Genomic DNA, 19,631 nt, shown 5'->3' with positions numbered 1-19,631 from the left:
CCTCCGGGTCGGGATGAGTCTCTGCCTCAGCTGGAGCAGTTTCAGCATCTCTGGACCTGGTTCTGATCCTCCGGGTCGGGCTGAGTCTCTGCCTCAGCTGGAGCAGTTTCAGCATCTCTGGACCTGGTTCTGACCCTCCGGGTCGGGATGAGTCTCTGCCTCAGCTGGAGCAGTTTCAGCATCTCTGGACCTGGTTCTGAACCTCCGGGTCGGGCTGAGTCTCTGCCTCAGCTGGAGCAGTTTCAGCATCTCTGGTTCTGGTTCTGATCCTCTGGGTCGGGCTGAGTCTCTGCCTCAGCTGGAGCAGTTTCAGCATCTCTGGTTCTGGTTCTGAGTGATGGTGAGTTGGATCAGAGATGGACAGACGGATCGGGGCTCCGTCAGCAGTAATGAGGGCGCTGCTCCGGTCCGTTTGGTGAAGCTGAGCCGGAAGGAGAAGCTTTCAGGTTCCTGCTCCATCTTTGTTCCAACCCTCACCTGAGCTCACAGATCTGGGTTCTGACCCAAAGAATGAGGAGCTGGATACAAGCGGCTGAAATGAGTCTAAGGGGGGGTTAAGCCAGGGTTCCTGCCAGGTGCATGATGGGAAATAATCTCAGAAATATCTGGTTCTTACAAATAATGACCCTGTAGGATCTGGAGTCTGTGACCTGAGACCTAAGGTCTGTTAAAGATCTTTGTTCTTCCAGAGTTGTCTGGTGTCTGGGAGGCATTTCATCAACATTTCATCCCATCCGACATCAGTCCATCACATGATTCCCTCCCATACATGGAAGCTGGGACAGGAAGAGCCGTCCAGTTCAACTCATCTGTGCACAAAGCCGTCCTGAGAGGCCTTACTGGGTTACAGCTGCTTCCAGAACGCAGGAAACCTTCTGATACTGGTGCTGAAGCTGCTGCTGCACCTTTAGATATGGATTACCGGTAATCTGTAAAGAATATATCCTCCTGCAGATGATATGGAAGCAGGAGCTTCTGCTTCCACTGGTTCATGCCTTACAGTTTATGGGTTGCTTCACCTTGACTCTGTATTAATCTTCACTTGGGCTCAGGGTTCGTGATAAATGCATCGCAGCGTTCCCATCTTATGATGACTCGGCTCATCTCTAACACCCACAGCTCGGCTCTCCGGCTCTGGACCTGCTGGCAGATTTTCACCCACCATCTTCCCTCCTCTCTGCTGGTCTTAAACCCTCCGTTTCCACCCCAGTGGTGTTGGGATGCCTCCCCAGCTTGGCTCACTCTGGCTTGTTTCATTTGGTTTAGTGTAAGCTGTGGACGTCCTGGAGGTACAGTGGCTGTGCTGCGGAGCTTGGTGACCCTCCACCTTTGTTCCCACAGCAGGCAGCGAGACAAACAAAGGCGCTGTCTGTGCCCTCTGGCCTCTCGGGGTGAATCTGTTTGTACACCTGCCACAGATTTCCCCCAGCAGCCCAACACACACTCATCACAGTTGTTTTAAAGCTGTGGGGGGTTGCTGCTGCTGCTGCTGCTCTTACTGTCAGTTTAAATGAGCTGCTGTTCAGCTTTTACACCTGCAGCCTGAGAATGCTGCACACGGACTCTTCAATCTGATCAGTGGCACAATTTCAACCTAAATTTGATTGGATCTCTGTTCCTTCTGGGTCATCAAGCCAATAGGATGAGGTCTTTCCATCTGTCACGGATAATACGGTGGCAGTAAATCTGACATAGGAACTACTTCTTATCTGATATTTTCCAGTATTTTGACTCAGATTCATATATATCAAGTTAAAATTGGTCACCATTTATCCTCATACCAAAGCAAAGACAACTATTACTCATCTAAAACAGTTTTGATTTAAAAAATACAGAAAAACATGCAGCTCAGTCAAGATTTTTTGTTATTTTCATGAGTAGAATTTCTCCTTTAAATAGAATTATACAACAAAACATAGATAATTTCGTCCTCTTTCACACGATGTGAGCATCCTTCTGAAAGGTCTTACGGTTTTCTCTCATATCGCCTTAGATTACCGAGTGCATTCGCTCAACTCCAGTTCACCCCCATTTTATTTTAGCTTTGGTTTTTCCTTCAAACTTGTGAGTGGTCTCTGTAACTTTGCACAAAAACATAAAAAACAGAACAGAAAAATACATCTATGTGTCCAGAACAAGATTATGTAACTACCCCTTTAATACCACTTATAGTTTTTACTCTGTCAGTGTTTCTTTGAGGCTCTATTTCCAGTCTACTCCCAGTTTCCCCCTCCCGCCGCTCCCTGAAAAAGGCGGGAAATCTCGGTGAAATCTGCCATTGGTGCTAAACTCTGAAATCTGATGGCTTTTAAAACAGAAACCACCCAATATCCAGCCTCTGTGGCTGTAGGATTGCAAACATTTGTTTTTTTAAAGAAAGTTTTAGGAGTTTTAGAGCGGTTTCCATCAAACTAAAGTACGGTACCTCAGTTAGCATTAGCTGCTTTGGGAACCTTTAGCATTTTTGGCAGAAACTTTCTGGTATTCAACATATATTCAACATATCCACAAAATAAAGCATTACCTGAAGTTTCTGTACTTAATAGAGCCTTGAACTACAGTCAAGAGTAACTTTGAACTGAAAGGAAGTGTTTTCTTTCAGTTTGGGGATAAGAGGAGCTTTGGTAGAGGTCAGTTACAACAGCACATCCTGTTTAAAAGTGAATCAGCTGAGTGTTAAGCTGATGTGGGCTGTCAGCTGAGCCATCAGCTGATGTACTGGGATAATGGGGCGAGCTTAAATTCTTGTCCTGTCTGAAGTAAGGCTGTGGTTAATTAATCTGCCTGGGCTGACGCGCTGCATCCAGATAAGAAACGCTCCTGGTTACAGACGAAGTCTTGCAGTCGGTTTGAACTGTGTTTTCCACAGTTGGCTTCAAACACAGTTTTGTCTTAAGTTCATGCAAGGAAAGTGGGACCAGTCCACTGATGTTCTTCTGCTTTAGAAATCGGATGAATGGTTGGTCTCTGCTGCATTCTCATAAAGAAAGCTTGATCATAATCTGACCTTTGATCAAACAAAACCTCAGTAGATTCTCTGATGTTTCAAAACTTGCTAGACTTAGAAATCATTTTAATTTAGTCAAATCTGCCGTGTTGTTGTGACTGGATGATAAAAGGCTGAATTCTTAATTCTGTTTCCAACCTCAACAACTGAAATCGATCTGAGTTGGTGTGATGTCAGACTGAATTTTATCTCTAAACAGTCACCAGAGAGCGTCAATTCCACCTCAATTTAACTTAATTTTAAGGCTAACAACACTTGTTTACATCCTTGCATGTGTACAAGGCTGCAGCAGGTTGTTGATGAACTTTCAGCTAGAAAGCTTCAGCTAACAAAGTAATGTGGGAACAATAATGTTCATCTTTCAGAAAGGAACAGCAGTAACTCCTTAGAAGTTGGTGTACGCCATCTTCATTAGCTAAGCTGTTAGCGTTAGCTGCTGCTAAAGGAGGAAATAAATCAGTAAATAAACCATGAGGAGTTATTTCTCAGATGCTTCCATTTCCCTGCTCTGAAGTTCAGGCTCTGAGAGTTGGAACTGATCCTCTTTGTGGCTCAGTTCCTTCAGTCCAGCGTTGAACTGGACCAAGTTGTTAAAACAGTGGGATGAAAAGTGTTTGCTGCACATTCACAGTCTTTAGCTAACTCTGCTGGAACATTAGCCTCAGATATAGTTTATCCACTGGGCTCTTATATCCTCTGAGGCTGCTGCTGGATGGAAGATGCATGCTCCTCAGTGCAGCTGACAGCAGAACATTTCCACCAGAAGCTGGCTTCATCCGTCCAGCAGGGTGGATGTGAGTGGGCGGGGCTTAGCAGAGGAGGCGGAGCCAACTTACGGAGTGACGTACTTTAGAAATGAAAATCAGAACGGCTCATTAAATGAGGAACTTTCAAACTAAGGGGAACTAAATGAATACCAGGGTTGTGTTTTTGGGGAGTTTTACACCTGCTGGTGACTTCAGACGCCCTGATATATGCTCCCAGGAACAGGAAGAAGGAGTTTTACACTTCAGACGCCCTGATATCTGCTCCCAGGAGCAGGAAGAAGGAGTTTTACACTTCAGACGCCCTGATATCTGCTCCCAGGAGCAGGAAGAAGGAGTTTTACACTTCAGACGCCCTGATATATGCTCCCAGGAGCAGGAAGAAGGAGTTTTACACTTCAGACGCCCTGATATATGCTCCCAGGAGCAGGAAGAAGGAGTTTTACACTTCAGACGCCCTGATATCTGCTCCCAGGAACAGGAAGAAGGAGTTTTACACTTCAGACGCCCTGATATATGCTCCCAGGAGCAGGAAGAAGGAGTTTTACTGAATATGTCACCTTTAAATCTGAGAACGTGCACATCCAACACTCTAACGAAGCGCATGGTACGTGCATTAGACATCATAAACATACGAATGTTTCATTAAAAGCAAATTTATTCACAGACTAAGTTGACATGGATGAGTTTTAGTGGAGAACTGAGCAAAGTAAAAACCACTCAGACCAACAGTTTCAAATTAATCTGCAATTCAGAGCGTTTTTATTGCTCCTCCTGATCGTCTGTCTTGCAGTTCTTGGTCTGACAGAAGTAGTTTTTCTCAGGAAAGAGTTAAATGTTTTCCCAAAGCAGTTCAGCCGGACTCTGCCGGACTCTGCCGGACTCTGCCAGACTCTGCCGGACTCAGCCGGACTCAGCCGGACTCAGCCGGACTCTGCCGGACTCAGCCGGACTCAGCCGGACTCTGCCGGACTCAGCCGGACTCAGCCGGACTCAGCCGGACTCTGCCGGACTCTGCCGGACTCAGCCGGACCCTTCCGGACTCTGCCGGACCCTCTCGTAGCCTTGCAGCCTGCCCTCTCGGCTGCCTGCCCCTCTGAATGCCTGCCTGTGTGCCAGAGAAACCGACTGGCTGCTGCATGGATAATGCTGAGCCATGGTGCCCTGCTGCCTTGACAACCAGAAGAGAAGGAGGAAGCAGAGGGAGGGCGGATGGTCTATGTGGGCAGAGTGCAAATATAGAAGGGAAAAGAGAGGAGGAGGATGGAGGTGCTGGGGCTGATCTGATCAGGTGAAAAACTGGATATTTTAGAGAAAGAGCAGCGAAAAGGAAGCAAAAACAGGGGATGAATTGTTAAAAACAGGAAAAAGAGAGGCGGCTCAGCAGTTTTGGATGCAGAATGCAGCAGCAGATGCAACCTGTTTCACAGAGTCACCAGAGTGTTGCATCATGGGATCCGAACCACGGGGATGCTCAGATTGCAGGATGACATCATCCGTTACCGAGTCAGTCCTTGTCTGCTTGGCTCTGCCTGCCTGCGGGGAGGATGGGATTGTTTCTCTCCTTCCTCTGCTCTGCTCATCCATCTGTCTGAATCTCAGAAACACTCGATAAACACAGAGAGATGGAAAAGTCGCAGAGATTCAGCCTCGTGTGCCAGCGTGATTCAGCAATCTGAAGAAGAAAGAGAGGGGAGGGGGGGTTTGTGTCTGGTTCAGTTGGAAAAGAGTCATTCTCCATCACCTGCACGTCCTCTAATGCTGTCTCTGTGTTTCTGCTGCATCCAAACACAAAGAGAGCAGGTGCTGGAGGAAGATATCACTGCAGCAAAACCCCCAAAGTCCATGCAGACCTCCGTCTCCCCACCTCCAGCTTTGCCAGGGGTGGGGGGGTCACTGAGTCGGTCCCATAAAGCCTCTCCAGCATCCTGACCAGATCACGAACCACCTCAAATGGCTCTACTCCCCCCCCGAATGACCGAGCTCCTCACTTTCTTATTAAAAGTGATCATTAACTGTGAACATTTGCATTAACCAGAAACCATCCGCTGGTCAGATCCATCATATAAAGATGAAAAACAGCAAAGAAAACACAGTTTGACAGACAGAAAATAGGATTTCTGTAGCAACAAGGTGATTCCCAAAGAGCTATTAGCTGAAAACTTGGCATATCTCAGCATGGTGTGCAGTGTGTCCTTAAAACATTTGAGGAAACTGGACAAGTGGAGGACAAAAGAAGAAGTGTCAGGCCTAAAAAACTATCTCCAGCAGATGAACAGGATCTGAAAGTGATGTCCTTAAGAAAGAGGAAAAAATCCAGCTGTGACCTGACAGGACCTGAGAGATGCATCTGGACCTTCAGCTGATCCATCTACTGTTGGCCCAAGCCTCATCAGAAAGGGGCTCCATGGAAGGGTGGCTGTCAAGAAGCCGTTCTTAAGGAAGGGAAACAGGGAGAAAAGGCTGAGCTGTGCCAAATGACACAAGAAGTGGACTGAAAATCAGTGGCAACAGGTCTTATGGAGGGATGAATCCTCCCCAGAGCCCGGACCTCAACATTATTGAAGCAGTGTGGGATCATCTGACAGAGAACGGAACAAAAGGCAGCCCACATCCAAAGAAGAGCTTTGGGATGTCCTTCAAGAAGCCTGGAGAACTATTCCTGAAGACTCCTTAAAGAAATGACAGAAAGCTTGTCTCAGAGGGTTCAGGCTGTGTTGGAGAATAAAGGAGCTCAGACCAGAGATTCACTTTAAAGCTGCTGAGAACTGAGAAAAAACTCTGTTTCTGCCTCAGATTCTGGGTTTATGTTCAGGTTTGAACATGTTTCAGTGAATCTCTGCAGCTGCTTCCTGTTTTTATGGAAATATGTGAAGAAATGAAGCTGATCAGGGTTATTACATATCTCTACATTCACGGACAGTTGAGTGAGAATACTTGGAGCTCTTTCCGGTGGTTTAGCTGCAGGATCAGGAGCTCCTCACTGAAAGACTGGAAAACCAAACCTGTGCAGCTGAATAAGATCCATGTTCAATGTGTGAAATCCTCTGGAAGCAGCGATGCAGACTGGTGTGCGTGATGTTAAGCAGGCTGTGTTGTCTGATATGTGAGCTCCTGGAGATGCTTGTTCATTCAGAAGAGATGCACTTAGTGGGGGTCTCCTGAAAGTCTTTGTTCTGGATGTGCACCATAGCAGGGATTCTTTTCCCTCAACTGGAAGCCGCATAAATGTTTCTGAAATCAGTTTCCTCAAGAACATGTTAACAGCTGCACCCATTAGAGAACATGGGTGGAAGCTGTTTGCTTTTATATGATCACACGATATTGCTCTGTGGGGAGCTTCGTTGTAGCCTGAATGAAAGCGTTTGGCCCAGTCAGAGCTGCACGATCGATCAGATAGAAGTTATCAAACCGATTTAAGAGAAACACTGCTTGGTTTTGTCTGCAGCAGAATGAGCTTTACGTCGTGGACTGTGTTTCAGCAGCAAACTGTGATGGAAAATATGGCCTCTCTGCATGTTTCGCTGCAGAGCCTCGATCCCACTGACAGGAAGATCTATTCCTGTGAGGACTCCTTTCCATCGGATCCAAATTTAATCCAGAATCTGCAGGAGTGATAAGAACCATCCAAAAAAGCTGCTATTCTGTCTTTGTTTGGTGTCCTCAAGGAAACAAGTTTCTGTCCCTAATTCTTTAGTGAAAGTTGTGGAAGGAAACAGCCGCATCCCATAAAGTCAGTGAACCTTTTCCCACTTTGTTTCCTTCTGCCAACACTTAAAGCCGCTCTGACTCTGAGGAAACCAGGTGATGCAGAGTTCCAGCTGTTATTTTGTCCCATTCCTCCTTAAACAGGTCTTAAGGTGTGCAGCAGGGCGGGGGGGTGGTTGTTTCTCTGCTGGGGACAGGTCAGGACTGCAGGCAGCCAGTCCAGCACCCGTACCTCTTCTTCCTCAGCCAGGCCTTTGGACTGTGGCAGAATGTGGTTTTCCATGGTCTGCTTGAACAATGCTGGGACGTCCCAGGAAAAGATGTGGCCTTGAAGGCAGCATATGTTGCTGTAAAATCTCAGTGAGCTTTTCTGCATTAATGCTGCCGTCACAGAAGTGGAAATGAGCTTTGCCCCCTGATCCAACCCCATACCATCACAGAGCCTGGCTGCAGGGACTGGCTGCTGACAGCAGGCTGGATGCTGCTTTTGCTCTTTGCTCCATTTCTTCCAACAAAGATGTGGAATACTGATGGGTCTGACCACAGCACACGTTTCCACCGTGTGACGGTCCATCCCAGACGCCTCCGAGCCCAGAGAAGTGGACGAGGTTAACATCAGGCTTCTTTCCTGCACAGTAAAGCTTGTGAATGGAACTCTGTATTGTGGTGCTGGACAAAGGTTTCCACAGTAATCCCTTGTCCAGGTGCTTCTATCAGCTGCTGATGAATGACGGTTCTTGATGCAGCGTCTGAGGGGTCAGAGGTCACGGGGTCCAGCTTAGGCTTGCTCCCTCGTCCTTTACACTGAAACTGTTTTCATTGTTTTAAACACAAACTGGAGCTCCTCTGAACATCTTTGCTGCTCACAGACTGTCATGGAGGCTGCTTCAGGACCAGATCTGGGTCACAGTCAGCTGGTGGAAATAATATTCTGTCATTGTTAGCTAAATCAGATGCTAGCGTCTGAGGGGTCAGAGGTCACGGGGTCCAGCTTAGGCTCGCTCCCTCGTCCTTTAGACTGAAACTCCTCCAGATTTTTCACATTTGAGGACAAACTGGAGCTCCTCTGAGCATCTTTGCTCCTCAGACTCAGGACCAGATCAGGTCACAGTCACCTGCTTGAATTAAAATCCCAATTTTTGACTTTATTATTACATCTAAATTTCCTCCATCTCACCTTTGGGAATATGTTGAAGCCTTAACTGTAAAAATGGATGCAAATGAACAAATAAAAAGAAGTCGGAGAGACAAAAACATTCAATATTTCGACTTCATATTGTCAGAAATGAAATAAAAGTAAATCCCAGCATTCAAAAGCATCCAAACGTTTTCTGATTTGTGGTCCAGGAGGTTTGGGATTGCAGCCAGCGACGGCCGAGTCTCCACAGATGTTTCCTCCGGCAGATGTTGTATTATCAGAACAAAACGGTGACACGTTGAACACATTCATAATAACTGCAGCAGTGATGTAAGTGGATGACACACGTCTGCACTTTCTAAAAGCAGTTATGAATAAAATATAGAAAAGCGGCGCGTTACGTAACTGCTGGTGTCAGTTTGCTCTCAGATTCCCACTCCACCTACATCTGTTGGGCAGCCCACTTTAGGTCTTACAGGCAGAGGACGAGGTGCATGGATCAGGACAAACAGAGCAGCCAGGCAGCAAACTGCAGCCTCGTTGTCAGGAGGGAGAACCCAGATGCAGCTCTTCAAAGTAAAACTTGATTTATTTTCAGGGAGCAAGAACAGAAACAAGACAAAAAAAACATAAAGCGCGGCAGAGCCGGATCAAAAATACTGATCTATGAAACAAAAGACTGAATAAACAAAGGAACATGACTAAAATAAGACTGAGGCAAACCGAGACTTATCTCTGTGGAAAGGCATGAAGGGTTAATAAGGATTCTGTGATGAAGGAAAGGAAATCAGGAGGCTAAATACTGTGGAGGGATCAGTGAATGCGGTGCAGCTGGGAAGCAGGTGATGTGAGTGAAACTAGGTGGCAGAACCAGAACAGAACCTGAAAACGTGACTAATAAAACATAAACTGTGACTTGTTCAGCAGCCCTCTCTGTGACTTTAGGTCTTACAGGCAGAGGACGAGGTGCACGGATCAGGACAAACAGAGCAGCCAGGCAGCAAACTGCAGCCTCATCCTCTCTGGAAAGAAAGAGATCAACTCGTCTTTTAATGAACCACACGAGATAGCCGCATCCCAACAAAACTTCAGCCCAAATGGACCTTCATATTTCTTTCTGTGCTGCTTAATTTGCTTTGGTGCAGCACTGGAACAGAGCAGATTAGGATCTCCCCTCCCCCTGCTGCCATCCATCCCTCTCCCAGTCTGCTGCCTCCCATGACAGCAAGCGTTCAATCTGTAAGCTTTTCCTTCAAGTGAGGGTTGAGCCACATGCTTAGGGGCTGATAGATTGTACAGTAGTGACTCTCCGACACTGGGGAGCACGTCAGGGAGATGTTTTGTGTTGTGTCTCCGTCTGAATCGCTGCTTTATTACACCACAGTCATGCAGAGGCTCTCAGGGGACCAATTAAACCTATAAGACTGAGAACTGCACATATGCCTGGTTCTTAGAAGAAGCTTTGGGAGGAAAAACTTCGCTGCTATAATGTCACCGATACTGCGGTGCTGAGAAAATACTGAAAGGATTAATCTGAACTCATGTCTGAGTTCATTTATGTTCTTTTCTCATTCCATAGATTGGCTGAAGATGAGCTAATGTTAGTCATGAAATAGAAAAATGTGCATAATTGCATTCTGCTGTTTTGGGATTGTAGTTTAAGCATCAGCAGGTGTCAGTTAGCTGAAATAAAACATATTCTTTTCATCCCTGAGGATGCTGCTATCTTTTCCTGCTTTCTTTGTCACTGCAGGGACTTTAGTACCATCAAAGTTGCACAAAAATATCCAAAAAATGTGTATTTTTAAATTGAATCAGTTGCGTTTTCTCCTCATTTATTATTGTTTTTATGCTAAGCTATAAGTGTTTATGCTAAGCTATAAGTGTTTATGCTAAGCTAAGCTAACAGTGCTCTGGTTGTAACGCTGGAATCTATTAAAACATATATTCTAATGTAGTTATTTAACCCTTAGGAGTCTGTTTTATTGATTTTTCAGCAATTGAATCACACAGAAATCATTTTCACATCAATTTACGTCTTTTTTTAGCGTAAAAGTTGTGTTTCTGGTGGGTTTTGAGATTTACCAACTTCTCATGGCTCCGTCGGATCATTGGTCAGCGCTTTCAGTGTGATATCTGAGATTATTCTGCACATTTTAGGGACTGAGGGCCAGAATAAACCCATGTCAGTCCTAAAAGGTCTGCAAATGAGCCAACTTTAGTTCAGAGACGGATCAATCAGACATCCGGCGGCTGGAGGTGAGACAACATCAGAGATGGTCATGATTTAAAGCTCAGGATGTGTGACTGTGCTGTTCTTAGAAGAAGCTTTGGGAGGAAAAACTTTGCTGCTATAATGTCACCGATACTGCGGTGCTGAGAAAATACTGAAAGGATTAATCTGAACTCATGTTTGAGTTTATTTATGTTCATTTCTCATTCCATAGATTGGCTGAAGATGAGCTAATGTTAGTCATGAAATAGAAAAATGTCTCACTTTCGTCATCTGATGTTTTCTGCATGATTTGGGGGATAAAATGATGAGTTTGTGAATAATTGCATTCTGCTGTTTTGGGATTGTAGTTTAAGCGTCAGCAGGTGTCAGTTAGCTGAAATAAAACATATTCTTTTCATCCCTGAGGATGCTGCTATCTTTTCCTGCTTTCTTTGTCACTTCAGTGACTTTAGTACCATCAAAGTTGGACAAAAATATCCAAAAAATGTGTATTTTTAAATTGAATCAGTTGCGTTTTCTCCTCATTTATTATTGTTTTTATGCTAAGCTATGAGTGTTTATGCTAAGCTAAGCTAACAGTGTTCTGGTTGTAACACTGGAATCTATTAAAACATATATTCTAATGTAGTTATTTAACCCCTTAGGAGTCTGTTTTATTGATTTTTCAGCAATTGAATCACACAGAAATGATTTTCACATAAATTTACGTCTTTTTTTAGCGTAAAAGTTGTGTTTCCGGTGGGTTTTGAGATTTACCAACTTCTCATGGCTCCGTCGGATCGTTGGTCAGCGCTTTCAGTGTGATATCTGAGATTATTCTGCACATTTTAGGGACTGAGGGCCTGAATAAACCCATCTCAGTCCTAAAAGGTCTGCAAATGAGCCAACTTTAGTTCAGAGACGGATCAATCAGACGTCCAGCGGCTGGAGGTGAGACAACATCAGAGATGGTCATGATTTAATGCTCAGGATGTGTGACTGTGCTGTTCTTAGAAGAAGCTTTGGGAGGAAAAACTTTGCTGCTATAATGTCACCGATACTGCGGTGCTGAGAAAATACTGAAAGGATTAATCTGAACTCATGTCTGAGTTCATTTATGTTCTTTTCTCATTCCATAGATTGGCTGAAGATGAGCTAATGTTAGTCATGAAATAGTAAAATGTCTCACTTTCATCATCTGATGTTTTCTGCCTGATTTGGGGGATAAAATGATGAGTTTGTGAATAATTGCATTCTGCTGTTGTGGGATTGTAGTTTAAGCGTCAGCAGGTGTCAGTTAGCTGAAATAAAACATATTCTTTTCATCCCTGAGGATGCTGCTATCTTTTCCTGCTTTCTTTGTCACTTCAGTGACTTTAGTACCATCAAAGTCGCACAAAAATATCCAAAAAATGTGTATTTTTAAATTTAATCAGTTGCGTTTTCTCCTCATTTATTATTGTTTTATGCTAAGCTATAAGTGTTTATGCTAAGCTAAGCTAACAGTGCTCTGGTTGTAACGCTGGAATCTATTAAAACATATATTCTAATGTAGTTATTTAACCCTTAGGAGTCATTTTTTATTGATTTTTCAGCAATTGAATCACACAGAAATGATTTTCACATCAATTTACGTCTTTTTTTAGCGTAAAAGTTGTGTTTCCGGTGGGTTTTGAGATTTACCAACTTCTCATTGCTCCGTCGGATCATTGGTCAGCGCTTTCAGTGTGATATCTGAGATTATTCTGCACATTTTAGGGACTGAGGGCCAGAATAAACCCATCTCAGTCCTAAAAGGTCTGCAAATGAGCCAACTTTAGTTCAGAGACGGATCAATCAGACGTCCAGCGGCTGGAGGTGAGACAACATCAGAGATGGTCGTGATTTAATGCTCAGGATGTTTGATGGAGGGAACCTGCTTATTTCTGCTTTGTTGGAGAGATCAGATGAAGAGAAAAGAACCTGCATGTGCGTAAACTCGTGGGAATCAGGTGTGGAGTTTGTAATTTCTGAAGTCCCTTCAGCCCAGAGTCTGGAGGCTCGTTTCTTCTGCCTCACGCTGAGCTAAAAGCATCGAGAGAAGGTTCATCAGACATGAAGAAACCGCGTCCTGAAGTCGTTTTTAAATGTCTTTTTTTGTTCACATCCTTTTTAAATCCATCCTGACACAGCTGGAAGCTGCAGGGGGGGGGGTGAGGGTCTCAGGACGCTTCCCAGAAAGGCTGAACGATGTTCTCTGACTGTATATCTGAGCTCCTTGGTCCACCTGTTTGTCTATCAGGGTTTCGTCTGTCCTGTCTTTGCGCTTCACTGTCACAGCTTATATTTAAAATGTGGAAAGCAGACAGTTGCAGATAAAGCTGCCGTGTAACAAGTCTGCTTCCAGAAACTCAAGCGGCTGCTGTCGCTCTGAGGGAACAAACAGTTCAGTAAACTACTCCTAATCTGTGTGTGTGGAGGCTGGGGCCTGTTTCATGTTGAGCTTTATCTATTTACAGCAAATCTGAGGTCAAACACCACCTGGGGTCCAAGCCACAGTTTCCAAAACCAACATCACAACTTAACGTCACTTTACAGAAATATAAATGTTCCCTTTTTGTATTTTGTGCACTGAGATAGAAAGCTAGACACCACGAGGAGGGCGGCGTGCGCTGACACAGCTGAGCGGAGCTGCCGTGACCTGCCGACACCTGCGATCCTCCAGCGGACGCTTATCTGCCCTGCTGTGCGTAAAAGAGTGTGTTTGATGCAGGGAAATCCCTCCAACGTGTGCAGCAAAGCTCCCAGTCGGTGTTTGTGTTTACAGCTGGTTGGAAATGCACCAAAAGCAGATGGCAGGACAGATAATGGGAGGCGGTGGGCTTCATAGGAGACGCTATGCAAATGTCCCAGTTGATGCTCCTATTGTTGTGAAAGTTAAATGGGGAGCAGCGAGCTGATGGCCGAGGACTGTGCAGATTAATGCTGCCGCTCCCCTCGCCTGCTCCTCCTTCTTCCTCCCTCTTTCTCTTTTGTACGACGGTCGGCGCAGAGTCAGTTCCTGTCCCATTGTTCGGGATCCATCTGCCCAGAGCGGCGGTAGTAATTAAACCTGTTTGACACACTCACCAGAGAGGAGCTCTGGGCTGTGTGTCCGGCACGAGCCATCTGGGAAACACCCACAAACACAGGATCTGAGCTGCGTTAAATACGCTCCATTCACAGATATCCTCCCAGCCCCCTCTTCTTCTTTGTTTTTGCTTTTGTTTTTTAGGCGTTAGGTGCTGTCGAAGGACGACCCGCCGTCCTCCTCCTCTGGTGACCAGACACACAAGTTCAGGGAGGCAGATTGGACCCTTCATTCACTCCCTGAAGTAGGACAGGCTCACTGATAGGCAGAGCAGCTGTAATTACTCGTGGTGAAGATATCGTATTGATATTAGCCGGAGATTAGCATGTGGAGGACGGAGGGTCTGGGCCTGTCTGGGTCTCCACTGCTATGGTGGCGGCCATTGTTCTCTGCTGTTAATGTACAGTGTTCCACTTTATGAGCTTTAACCAGCATGTTTCCAACATTAAATTTAATAATTAAATTAAATTAAACTGCATTCATTAATAATAATAATAAACAGGTTTGTCACCTGTCCATTCCAGTGTTTATCTTTGTTTTAAACTAAGTTAATGGTTGCTGTTCCCTCTGCTCATGTTTACATTTAGCAGACACTTTTATCCAAAGCAACTTACACTGGCAGGGTAAGGGGGTCTTACCTGAGGACCCCTACTGTAGGTAATACCTTTCATGCAGGGGATTTGAACCCAGGTCATGAATGGTGGCAATCTTCCCTCTACACTATCCAGTCATGGACCTCCTTGGTTTTGTCGTGTTCTGGCCGATTGGTGCGTCTGAAAACTGGTCCATCTGTGACCCATCCAAACCCAGGAAGGTGTAATTACCACCAAATACAGATTAAAAGCTGAAACTATGCTGTTATGTTTGTGCATGAATGATATACTTCCTGTCGTGTCATTTCCTCAGCAGTGACTATAAAGGTTGCAGTGAGTCTGGAATAAACCATTATGGTGCTTCTGGTCGTTTGTTCGCTCAGTAGAAGATGCATCGAGCAAACATGAAAGAAACCTACGAAGTCATAATAATGTGAAAATTGCGAAGGACCTGACAGGTCTTTGGCTGCAGCCCAGCTCACACTTAACCTTGAATTTCCACCCCGCAGGTGGCGTCCTGTGGCTGCTTTGGGCTGAGCCCAACCAAGCCCAGGAGCCAAGGCTCGCCCTCCATGCCAGGGTTCAGGATCATACCTCTGGTTTCCCTTTTCCAGACTAGGAGACTCTATTCATATGGTGCCGCTCTATTGAGGTCTTTCAGTCACTCTTAGTCTGACCCCTTCCTTTGTTCCAACCCTCACCTGAGCTCACAGATCTGGGTTCTGACCCAAACAAGGAGGTCGTGGATACAAGCGGCTGAAATGAGTTTCCTTCAGAGGGGGGCGGGGCTCAGCCTTTGGCTAATAAAATAGCCTGTTCACATACTTCCTGTGTTGTACGCTTGTTACCAGATGATTCCACAAGGGGGCGCATCTGGTCACTCAGGCTCGGAGCCAGAAGCGCTCAGGTTAGCTTTCTGTTGGTCTCAAGGTCACGACAGAAAAGTGATGGTATCGTAGATGGTTTCTGAGGTCCCAAAACCAAGCTTGGCACGAGAAACTGACGATATAAAACACCGAATCATCAAAAGTAAGCTTACACACCCCGACTGGACACCTACATTTTGCAGCTTATGTGCACCAAAGAGCGCAGGATAAACACTCAGACGCATAGTACGAGCTTTAGTGAAAGGGGAGGAGCTCCATCATCCCGGGGGAGGAGCCCCACCATTCCGGGGGAGGAGCCCCACCATCCCGGGGGAGGAGCCTGACCCTCCCGGGTTAGGAGCCTCACCATCCCGGGGGAGGAGCCCCACCATTCCGGGGGAGGAGCCCCACCATCCCGGGGGAGGAGCCTGACCCTCCCGGGTTAGGAGCCTCACCATCCCGGGGGAGGAGCCCCACCATCCTGGGAGAGGAGCCCCACCATCCTGGGAGAGGAGCCTCACCATCCCGGGGGAGGAGCCTGACCATCCCGGGGGAGGAGCCTGACCATCCCGGGTTAGGAGCCCCACCATCCCGGAGGAGGAGCCTGACCATCCCGGGTTAGGAGCCTGACCATCCCGGGTTAGGAGCCTCACCATCCCGGGGGAGGAGCCTCACCATCCCGGGGGAGGAGCCTGACCATCCCGGGTTAGGAGCCCCACCATCCTGGGAGAGGAGCCTCACCATCCCGGGGGAGGAGCCTCACCATCCCGGGGGAGGAGCCTGACCATCCCGGGGGAGGAGCCTGACCATCCCGGGGGAGGAGCCCCACCATCCCGGGGGAGGAGCCTGACCATCCCGGGTTAGGAGCCTGACCATCCCGGGTTAGGAGCCTCACCATCCCGGGGGAGGAGCCTCACCATCCCGGGGGAGGAGCCTCACCATCCCGGGGGAGGAGCCTCACCATCCCGGGGGAGGAGCCCCACCATCCCGGGGGAGGAGCCTGACCATCCCGGGTTAGGAGCCTCACCATCCCGGGGGAGGAGCCTGACCATCCCGGGGGAGGAGCCTGACCATCCCGGGGGAGGAGCCCCACCATCCCGGGTTAGGAGCCTGACCATCCCGGGTTAGGAGCCTCACCATCCCGGGGGAGGAGCCTCACCATCCCTGGGGAGGAGCCTGACCATCCCGGGTTAGGAGCCTCACCATCCCGGGGGAGGAGCCTGACCATCCCGGGGGAGGAGCCTGACCATCCCGGGGGAGGAGCCCCACCATCCCGGGGGAGGAGCCTGACCATCCCGGGTTAGGAGCCTGACCATCCCGGGTTAGGAGCCTCACCATCCCGGGGGAGGAGCCCCACCATCCCGGGGGAGGAGCCTGACCATCCCGGGTTAGGAGCCTCACCATCCCGGGGGAGGAGCCTGACCATCCCGGGTTAGGAGCCTCACCATCCCGGGGGAGGAGCCCCACCATCCCGGGGGAGGAGCCTGACCATCCCGGGTTAGGAGCCTCACCATCCCGGGGGAGGAGCCTCACCATCCCGGGGGAGGAGCCCCACCATCCCGGGGAGGGGCCTGCCCATCCGGGAGCTCGGAGTAGAGCCGCTGCTCCTCCACATAGAAAGGAGTCAGCTGAGGTGGTTCCTCTGGTTAGGATGCCTCCTGGGAGGAGGCCCCGGGTCAGAACCAGAACTCTCTGGAGGGATTATTTATCCCATCTGACCTGGGAACACCTCGGGATCCCCCAGGATTCCCTGGGTTTGGTTTTCCCTGCTGGACCTGTTGGCTCTGCAACCGGACCTCGGATAAGTGGAAGATAATGGATGGATGGATGATCTGCTGTCTGGCGCCGGGCGTGATGTATTCAGTTGGGCTTTCAAGCTTTAGAAGAGTTGCTGCCTCCTGTAGCATGAAAGTTTAAAACCACATGACTTTTCCATAATACACTCTCATTTGATCCATCATAGAAACATACTGATTCTCACAGCTGTACTGTAAGCAGGTCCAGACGTGAGCCCACAATCATGTAAATACATAACATCCATCTTAACAAGCGTGTGTTTTGATGTGTGTGCAGTAATCCCTTTATTTTAGGCTTGCTAAATGCATGTTTGCATCTTACTAGCATCCCAAAGCTCATAGTTAAGCTTCCATATCATTTTCTATAACTGCACTTCTCTCACTGTAGGCGGTTTGGCTCAGGTTCTAAATGGCATCTTTTCCTCCACAAACCTGCAGAACAATCAAACTATAACTTCAAACCCTTTATGCTGCAGCAGAAAAGGGAACTGGGCTGAAAAAGTGTTAATTTCCCTGTTTTTGGAGGAGGTTTTAAGATCATAAGGTGCCGGTTTGATGCATGTGTGACAGAAAAGAAGCCGAGACACATCACAGCAGGGTGGATAGCTGCTGACGTGGGTGCATAAACTCAGGGTGCATCGCACAATCTTTAATCTCAGACATAATCCCCATCTCATTGTGCGTTTACCTTCATTACATTGCTGATGTTCACTTTCCAAAGCAGGCTGCAGGGATTTTAGAGCTGGCTCTTGCTTTCAGTCAGTCGTAGTTTGAATCTATTTCACTACGGTAGGAAAATTAACCTGAAACTTGCTTTATTTGTGTATTCCACTGTTGTCATTGCTTTGCATGCCCATGCAGGACATGGAGGAGACGCATTAATACCTTCAGAATGTAAGGCCAGAAACACGGTGCTTATTAAAGGATTTTAATCTATTGAAACTTAATTCTCTTCCTGTGACTCTGAACTCCAACGATTCCTCTTGAAGGGACAAATGTATAAAACTTGAACCAAAGAAAACAGTAACCCAGTAGAAAATGTATTGATCACTTGTTGATAATCATTAAGTCCAACACCAGAGTCCAGATCAGCCTCATTTCTTTCAGACCTTCCTGTAATCTTTAAAGTGTCCTGATCAACAGTTCTGCAGCTTTCTGAAACTCTTTCACAATTTTTCTGCTTTTTCCCTCATCTTCAGTCCTTGTTCCTGAGCATTTTCAGAGGTTTTTTCTTTGTTCAGCCACTTAACTCTGACCTTTGAACCATTCAGGCAGAAAAAAGGCTCCTAACTCAAGGGATGAACCAGTGTTGTGTCGACACAGAACAGACAACTTAGCAAAGAAGCCATTTTAAACTGGATCTTTAGGCTCTTTGTTACCAGCAGCCTGTCACAAAGACACATCATTTGTTCCCATTTCTTTAGCTGCATCTATGAAAAACAGCAAAGAAAACACAGTTTGACAGACAGAAAATAGGATTTCTGCAGCAACAAGGTGATTCCCAAAGAGCTATTAGCTGAAAACTTGGCATATCTCAGCATGGTGTGCAGTGTGTCCTTAAAACATTTGAGGAAACTGGACAAGTGGAGGACAAAAGAAGAAGTGTCAGGCCTAAAAAACTATCTACAGCAGATGAACAGGATCTGAAAGTGATGTCCTTAAGAAAGAGGAAAAAATCCAGCTGTGACCTGACAGGACCTGAGAGATGCATCTGGACCTTCAGCTGATCCATCTACTGTTGGCCCAAGCCTCATCAGAAATGGGCTCCATGGAAGGGTGGCTGTCAAGAAGCCGTTCTTAAGGAAGGGAAACAGGGAGAAAAGGCTGAGCTGTGCCAAATGACACAAGAAGTGGACTGAAAATCAGTGGCAACAGGTCTTATGGAGGGATGAATCCTCCCCAGAGCCCGGACCTCAACATTATTGAAGCAGTGTGGGATCATCTGACAGAGAACGGAACAAAAGGCAGCCCACATCCAAAGAAGAGCTTTGGGATGTCCTTCAAGAAGCCTGGAGAACTATTCCTGAAGACTCCTTAAAGAAATGACAGAAAGCTGCTCTCAGAGGGTTCAGGCTGTGTTGGAGAATAAAGGAGCTCAGATATTGTCAATGGATTTTATACCCATTTGGAGGACTGGTAATGCTTTTACTTAATTTTCTCTTTATTATTTGACAGTAATATACAATTAAATTTCCTTTTTCATGAAAATTATGTATTTAAAACAGGTCCCAGCCTCCTGATACAGATTGATTTCCAGATTTTCATGGAAATGAATAGAAACCAGCTTCTGCCTGTAAAGTTGGTAGAAAAGCATGTTATATGTGGACCAAAACGGTGTCAGGGTTGTAAAAGTACTATTGTTTGTAGTTCTGAAAGGTGAAAATCTAACTGGAAAATCACAGAATTTGTCACTTGTTCTTAAAAGGCTGGAGTCA

At 46.7% G+C, this 19,631-nt stretch overlaps 1 protein-coding gene across 1 annotated transcript in view; it reads left to right on the top strand.

Moving 5' to 3' along the window:
- The window catches only part of pik3r3b (phosphoinositide-3-kinase, regulatory subunit 3b (gamma)), a 118,685-nt gene that overhangs the window by 86,318 nt on the left and 12,736 nt on the right, over nt 1-19,631 (top strand). The gene's annotated exons all lie outside the window — the stretch shown is intronic.

This window comes from Leuresthes tenuis, unplaced genomic scaffold, assembly GCF_036924035.1.
Source record: "Leuresthes tenuis unplaced genomic scaffold, fLeuTen1.0.hap1 SCAF_7, whole genome shotgun sequence".
Classification (NCBI taxonomy): Eukaryota; Metazoa; Chordata; class Actinopteri; order Atheriniformes; family Atherinopsidae; genus Leuresthes; species Leuresthes tenuis.
This window is presented reverse-complemented; position numbering and strand designations above follow the sequence as displayed.